Here is a 7,570-nt window from a genome sequence, read left to right on the forward strand (position 1 = left end):
AAATCTTTGTTTGTGTTTTCTTTCTTTCCTATGGGTGATTGGCTGATGTTAAATCATGTCTTAAGATTCATTATTTGAAGACACCGAGGGGAAAATAAGCAGTTTTTTTCAGATCAATATGTCAGTCACAGCCACCGTAAAGCAATATGTCAGTGTTGAAGGTCTGTCTTGTACTTAACACATCATACAAATCATACGTTAAAGGCTGTCCTCATCAATATGTGCCAAGCAGTCAGTCCTACATATCACTAACAGCATCCAAGTATGTTGTTGATTTCCCATCAAACGTGTTGCACATTAACACTGCCTCAGGTAAACATGTGCTATTAATATAAATGTATAATGGACTGATTGTAAAACCTGCTGATAAATACTTATATGTTGCCACTGTAACTGCTCCTCAGTGCACACATGACCAACATACATGATACGTGCTCTGTTTTCTGTTTTCACTGCTTGCTCTGCGGCGGATGATCAAAACCTACCAACAGCTCTGGACTGGGATACAGCACCGCAGATTTTATCAACAAAATGGAAAGAGAACACATACACTCTCTTTGGGGGATTTTTTTTTTAAAGCTGCAACCACACTTGTTTCATTTACTCCTGCTTCAATATGAAATAGAAGGCATCAGAAGTGTTGGACACAAAACATATTAATATGTATTAAATATGAAATATTTAATATTGCATATTATATTCAGATCATTATTTTATTGTATTTGTTTTATTTTTGTTTAATTTAATTGGTTTTGAGTTTTATTTTATTTTTTACTTAACTTTTGACTTTAATTTTTGTTTTAAATTTAGATAATTGTGGCCAATAACAGCACATTAAAACTTTCGCCCATACTGTATATGTCTTATATGTGCTGCTAGTATACTCCTAAAACAGAATAATATTACTTTTGAGCAGTTAATTGAATTTTAAATTTACACTCAGTCCACACTCAGATACTTTTATTAATTTTAATTTTGTATATTATCTTTTAGATGCTAGTGCACTCCTAAAAGTGAATGATATTCACATTTACATTTTAAGTGCATTTAATACATTACACTCAGACCATACTATTTTACTTGATTTTGCACAGATCAAGCACCGTTTACAAGCAAAAACAGTTTTAAACAGTTCTAAACAAATATGTCTGGATTTTGATGCTAGAGGACAACAGTGGATGGACTTATTTTTTCCACTGAAGGATCCGAAGGGTTATTATGAATTATGGACCGGTACTTTGTAGAGTCAATTTTCAGCTAATTTTCATTTTTTGGGTGAACATTTCCTTTAATCTAGCTCTCAGCATCTCCACAGAAGGCAATTGTGTCGCTATTCAGCTCAAGTCAGTTCAGTGTTGATTCAGTTCTGGTCAATAACAGTGTCGATGCTGCAGAGTTCATCAATTATGAAACACATTTGATTCATAATCGATTTAGTGTGTGAAAAATATGAGTAGAAAGCCAATAAAACACGTTTCCAGAAAGCAGCAGCAGTGTGCAACGAAGAAAAGGAAATACTAGTGGTGATAATATTAATATGACCAAAGAAAGAAATGAAACCAACTCAAGATCTGACATAATAAAAATGATAGTTGTGTGCAGCCTGTGAGAAATCGAGCCAGAGAGAGAGAGAGCAACGAGGGCTGGCGCACACATGACGGACGCTCTGTGAGCTCTGAGAGCTCTGAGACGGCCAATCAGTGCGCTCGGCTCGCCCGAGCTGCTGCAGCGGAGGAGTGAGAGAGGATTCTCCCACACACACACACGCGCGCACATACATCCTAAACGGAGCAGAGCAGCACACGCTCGACAAGGGAGCGCAGACACGCGGTGACAATGGTACGCATGGGACAGAAAGTATGTTTGGAAACTTTACCATACGCACCGGATGCACATTTTTGGACTTGTATCATTAGGTAATGTGGAATATTTTCTATTTTCGTGCATCGTACAGAACATGTTTTTTTTTGTATAGTATGTAGGCATAGAGTAAGTGAGTTATCTGAATAATAATAATAATAATAATAATAATAATAATAATAATAATAATAATAATAATAATAATAATAATAATAATAATAATAATAATAATAATAATAATAGTTTAACACTTGTTACAAACAGGGTAAAGGTTCAAAGATCGAATCCATCTCCATCTGGAATTCATGACTACATACTATTAATACCAATGGCCTTTTAAATACTTCATCGAGAGAAGGGACCATCTTTGAAGAGTCTTCTCATGAGAACACGCTGTGTAAATGGAGGCCACATAATAAATCAATATTTTAACCATCACCCTGTTAACCTCTGAAAGGCAGTTCACACCAAACAAAGCAGAAAACCAAAGTGTCAATAAGTGAATGAAACCCTTGAGGCGTCATAACCTTCAGACCTGTGATGCTGCTCCTCTAATTCATCCTCTGCACAACTGACTTGTCCTAATAGAGCAGGAATACACAGCTATCTCGTCCAGACAGCTCATTACTTCCTGCAGCCCTTTAATTAAGCAAATACTCTTGATGCTAAAAGCTGCCTGTGTCACAGTTCACAGAAAGTCATTAATACCATGAATTAGACTAGCATTGGAGGCTGATTTGGCTTTGCCTGCAGGAGGCTAATGTCTATACTTCTCTGTTTGTTGTGTTAGCATGTCTGCACAAGTGTGGCTTATTGCTAAGTGTTGAGGCAGTGATTTCAAACAGCACTTTGAGGAGAGAAATATTGTTGGGAGACAAAAAAGCCTGCAATGAAGTGATTATCCTGCTGTGTGAGATTGTTAAGGATGCTTATAGTTGTCATGAAAGTAGCGATTTGTCTCGGTAAGCGAGAAGAATGTGTGATGAAACATGAGCGTGGATCACAGACAGGCTGTGATGGCACATGCAGTCTTCATCCTTGCGTTGTTTACTTGTCTACTGTTCCTTTGGTTTGTCACCTGTCTTCTCTCTTTTCCTCTCTTCTCTATCTTGAATATCATTGTACCTTACTTTATTTCCCACCCTGAACCCTCTCTTTCCTTTCCTCTAGTTTTCTTGTCCCTTCCCTTTTCTTTTCCACTTCCTCTTTCATTTCCATTTTACTTCCTTTTCCTTTTTTTATTTCACGGTCTCCTCCCACTTTCATTTATTTTCCTCTTCCCTTTCCATTTTCTATTCTTGTATCTTCCCTTTTTCTGTTCCCCTTCTTTCTATCCTTTCTCTTTTCTTTCCCCTTCCTCTTTCATTTCCATTAATCTTCCCTTTTATCTGTTCACTTTCCCTTTCCATTTTCCATTCTTGTACCTTATTTTGCTCTTCCCCTTCTTTTTGTCTTGTCACTTTTATTTTCCCCTTCTTCTTTCATGTCCATTTCCACTTCCTTTATCACCCCTTCCCTTTTCCTTTTCTATTTGCCCTTCTTGTTCCTCTTTTCCCTTTCCTTCAGTTTTATTTTCCCCTTTTAATTTCCATTCCACTTGAATTCCCCTCCTCAACCTTTACCCTTTTTGTTTCTTCCTTAATTTCTTCCTTTCCCTTTTTCCCTTTCTTGTTCTTTCCCTTCTTTCTTTTACCTTCTCATTCAACCTTCAATTATTTTCCTCTTCCTCGTTCATTCCCTTTCCATTTCCCTTTTCCTTGTTTCACTTTACCCTTTTCCCTTTGGTTTTATATTCCACTTTCATTTATTTTCCACTTCCCTTTCCCCCTTTAAAGACTTCCTATTTCCCTTCTTGTACCTTACCCTTTTCCATGTCACCTTCTTTCCCTGTCCCTTTGCTTATCTTTTATTCTTCCACTTGCATTTCCTTTCCCTTGTCATACTGTATCTTGCCCTTTCCTTTTCCATTTCCTTTCTTGTTTTTCTTTTTCCTTTCTCCATCAGTTTTCTTTTCTCTTTCCTCTTCCGTTTCCATTCCTCTTCCTTACCTTTTCGTTTTTCCTTTTCCCTTTCCTTTCCTACCCTTTAGCTTTTTCTTTCACCTTATCCTTCCTCTTTCATTTGTTTTCCTCTTCCCTTTTTCTTCTCATCCCTTCCATTTACCTTTACATTTTCCCTTCTTGTTCCTTCCCTTTTTGCTTTCTGATTCCTTCCTTTTCTTCCCCCTTCCCCTTTAATTTTCTTTCTTGTTCCTCTTCCCTTTGCCTTTCCATTCTCTTACTTCTGTATTTCCTTTTCCCAATTCCTTTCTCTTCCTTGCCCTCTCCTTTGCTTTTTCCTCCCCCTTTCCCATCGCTTTTCATTTCTCAGACCATCATCATTTTCTAATTTCTTGTGGCACATTTAAGGGCTTTAAGGCATTTCACGACACCATTGGTATTTTATGGAAGTACTATATTCATAAAGCTGATTTGTTTACCGCACAAGGTTATATCACCTCATTTATCTCTCTATCACTTTTTATCCCTCGCTCTGTCATTTTTGAAATCTCCTAGCATTCCTGCATCTTTATATGGTCTCCCACCTCAGGATTTCCCATGAGCTTCACTCCTCAGTAGCTCTCCTGACAGAACTAGTTATGTGAGAGACAGAACTCAGTAAAACAGAATATGGCTCACTTTAAAACACATACTCATAGACTCATGCAAGTCAATAACCCCCCCCCTCTCTTTTTTTTCTATGTAAAGAACAAATTTACATAGAAAAAAGCTATGTTTGCCTAGAAAACGACAATAGTGACTTAATGCATATACAGTGAAGCACATTTAGCATGCATTTAATGCTTTTCAGCTCATTTAGCACCTGCAAAACTGGCTTGTGGGTGGTTAGTGAATGTGTTGCATGCTGCAACACTGTTTAGAGCTCTTGCCCTTGTATCTTTCTGTTACTGTCATCCATTTTCTTATTGCAGAGTTTTGTCAGAGTGGAATAACCTCTTGATTGACTGAGCAGAGGAAAAAGGCAGCCGTGATAAACATTTCGTTACTATTGCTCGTTACTTCCTTCACGCGCACACACACACACACACACACACGCGCGCGCATACTCATCCCATACACTCACGAGATATAAACGCAGTAAATTAGACTGCAGGGGAAACGTTCATTCATGCTAATTGCTTCGAAATACCACACTCATCCAAACACGTACAGCCACCTGTGACTAGATGAACAGGCTGCGGAGGATAACAAAGCAAAGAAAGAGCAACAGAGATGCATACGGGGAGCGTGCCCCAAATCATACCCATGCAGGGGAAGGTGTGAGGCAGATATACAGAAAAGGAAACGCATAGAAAAGCAGCAGAGATGCAAATGAGCTGTTCTGGGAAATACAGTAGGCAAAAAAAAGCAGTTCTGTCAGCTTCACAGTGTTAAGGAGAGATTTGGAGGGTAGAATGGATTACAGAGCCTGTACGACTGCAGTGATGCCGATTATTTTAAAGACTACGGTCATCTTTTCGCTTGCCATGGACCTAAGACTCAAAACACAGCTTCTAACATCTTGGCCATTTTGCTACAGAGCAGTGTTTGTCATACAAATAAACAGATAATGTTCACATACACTACAGATATTGTAGCCAACATGTAGCCTATAGCAAGGGTATAGTGTTTATTTGTTTCTTATTAAACGCTGTGGCATAAATGTGGAGAGAACAATTTACTTTTTATATAGGCTATATATTAGTTTGGGATCAGTAAGATATCTCTTATGCTGAACAAGGCTGCATTTATTTGGTCAAAAATACAGTAAAAACAGTTATATTGAAAAATAATATTACATTTAAAAAGAACATTGGTTTTGGATGTTAGTGTTTTAAAATGTAATTTATCTCTGTGAGACAAAGCTGAATTTTCAGCATCATTACTCCAGTCTTCAGTGTCACATGATACTTCAGAAATCAATCGGATATGCTGATTTGCTGGTCAAAACATTTTTTTTATATAGTTAAATAATTTCTAACAGTTTAAACTGCTTAATGTGTTTGTGGAAGCCATGATACACATTTTTTTTTAAATCAGTTATTTTCTTTTCTTTTCTTTTTCAGTTTATTTAATCAGTTAAATTAATATGATTTGATTTAAGCAACTTTTGCAAATACTGCTGTTTTTGATTTTACGGTACAAGTTTAGTTGTACTGTATAAGGGTTTTTCAGATTTTATTTCAGATTTTATCTTGCATTGTATGCTTAAAAAAATCTTTTTCATAATCGTTGTAGTATTGTTTTCCAGTTCAAATATCTAAAAGTCCTTGAAACAAGATGAATTTACTTGAGAACCAACAACCCATAAGATATGAAGACGTGTTATAGAGAATGCATCTTTAGAGTATTTGGTCTTATAACACTGGCAGATTTTTCCATTTGTTTTAAATATAAATAAATCTACAGGTGCAGTAAAACAAAATACAGTTCAGTTCATGTAATGCAATCCATGAAAACAAGTCTTAATATCTTCAGCGGTGTTGCTTCAAGTGAATATATATATATATAACAGTCTGTGTGACTGAGAAATGATTACTGTAAGAGGTAATTTGACAATTTGACAAAAAAATGGCGTAGAAACAATTTTCACTCTAATAATATGTTTTATTTACAACTGAAAATGAAATTACTTTTTTACAGTGCACATTAAAACAGACATTGGTGTTATATTTATAGTTTTCTTAAATCATTATATTGCTTCGAGGAAGAAAGAAAAAGCGAAATCCTCAAGTTTTTTGAAACACAAATGCACAGTTTCTTAAGGGCCATATCTTTGTCTAAAGGTTCTCCTGTGACTGCAAATGACCGTAAAACACTTTTCGAAACCATTATTTTTGAGAATCCACCAACTCAGTAGACAGCATCAGATCAGTTTCATAACCCGACATTGAGAGCCATTGATCACACATTATCGCTTGTCAGGATGTAACGTTAGGGGTTCTCGGACGGTTGTCATAATCAATAGTATTGTTCCTGTTTGTGGCCATTTGACTCTTCTGTCCGACCATGCAGTGTCCATCTAAACCTGCGTGAATTATTACGATTGCAAAGGGCAGAAGCATGATGAATCGAACAGCTCATGGGCTATTTATACATAACGTCTGGCATGTAGCAGAAAATCAGGGACCGTTCTTTACAGAAAGTCATCACCTACGGGCACCTGGAAGCTCTTTGTGCTGAAAAACGAGAGACAGTTTCCATTTCCAGTAGCACCGATGCCCCGCCGAGGTTCTCCAGAGACAAAACAGGCACTCATGGGTCACGCAGGCAAACATTTTTATATGCATTAATAAGTTATTTTCCTCGCTTATGGAGAAAACAATTCGATATGTTGATTTTGAAAAGATCCATTGGCTATAAAAAGGCACGGCATGTTTATTTAAAATGGGGAATACTATAAATAGAACTAAATCAAGTGCTTAAGTGCTTGCTTGAATGTATGTTTGTGTCTGTTTGTTCTTAATTTGAACAATCTGTATTTTAAACCGTGGCTAAGAGACATCATGATTTAATCATATTTTTATACTTTTGCATGCATGCACCCCCAGGGCTTCCTTTCAGCTTTCGCCTTTATGTTCGCTCCTTCTCTGTCTTTCCGTTTATGTATTTTTTTTATTTTCAAAAAAGCCATGAGATAGGCTCAGCTATATATATATATATATATATAT

General features: G+C 36.7%; 1 protein-coding gene across 7 annotated transcripts in view; it reads left to right on the forward strand.

Moving 5' to 3' along the window:
* Nucleotides 1-7,570, forward strand: part of LOC107568143 (cadherin-18-like) — a 187,003-nt gene that overhangs the window by 52,665 nt on the left and 126,768 nt on the right. Inside the window, exon 1 of one of the 7 annotated variants that reach the window (XM_016254000.1) lies at nt 1,784-1,839. The exons of 5 other annotated variants lie outside the window; for them this stretch is intronic. The gene's annotated coding sequence lies outside the window, so the exon portion shown is untranslated. One more of the 7 variants, XM_016253997.1, reaches the window with a different exon arrangement.

The sequence above is a fragment of the Sinocyclocheilus grahami genome, unplaced genomic scaffold (assembly GCF_001515645.1).
Source record: "Sinocyclocheilus grahami isolate Dianchi unplaced genomic scaffold, SAMN03320097.WGS_v1.1 scaffold1220.1, whole genome shotgun sequence".
Lineage (NCBI taxonomy): Eukaryota > Metazoa > Chordata > Actinopteri > Cypriniformes > Cyprinidae > Sinocyclocheilus > Sinocyclocheilus grahami.